Below are 775 nucleotides of genomic sequence, written 5' to 3' on the forward strand. Positions count from 1 at the left end.
GAATTTCAAATTTAAAACTGTCAAACAGAAACCTTGTCCTTACAACAGACATCAGAAAGGGGCACTCTAGTTGTGATTGGACGCAGGAAGCCTTGTACAAATGATGCTGCAGAGTCCCTTGCTCATAGATGGGATGGAGTAACAAGGACCCAGACCTTAGCACAACTGACTTAATGTGTCAGGACTCTTCAGACTGTAAAGCTCAGCACATACACAGCACCACCTAGCAGGACTAAAATGAAGACCTAATCCATCCTAGTCCATGGATCTGGGAAAGCCACTAAACATAGTCATGTTGCTTTTTGACTTCTGCTCTAGGCTAACTGCTCTTCTTAACTGAAGTATGCAAACACAGAACTAGAGTTTCATGCTTGAAAGCTCACCCTGAAAAAGGTTCAGGGCTACACTGGGAGCAGGAATACCCAGTGTAGTTGTCTGCCAGCTAATGAAGACTTTCTGTTGGCTTGAATGCATGTGCCAGGAGTCTTCATTGATGGATGCCCAACAGTTTTGTATTCTCCTGCTTCAGGTGGCCAGTTCCCTCCATACATGCATACAGAGTTCTGAGTCAGGGATATGGAAGCATCACAAAATAGAGAGGGAGAATAATACAGTTTAAGATTAAATATTCTTGATGTATATGGTCAGTTTCCTTGCAAGGTCAAGACACAAAAGTTCAGCTTCTGAGGCAAGAGTTATTTCCAGAAAATATCATTCCCACAGAAATTATTCAAAAATCAGCATTCTGCTTCAAAGTTTGCCATATGTATTTGTC

The sequence above is a fragment of the Alexandromys fortis genome, unplaced genomic scaffold, assembly GCF_014885135.2.
Source record: "Alexandromys fortis isolate MF-2015 unplaced genomic scaffold, M_Fortis_MF-2015_v1.1 scaffold_368, whole genome shotgun sequence".
NCBI classification, from domain to species: Eukaryota; Metazoa; Chordata; class Mammalia; order Rodentia; family Cricetidae; genus Alexandromys; species Alexandromys fortis.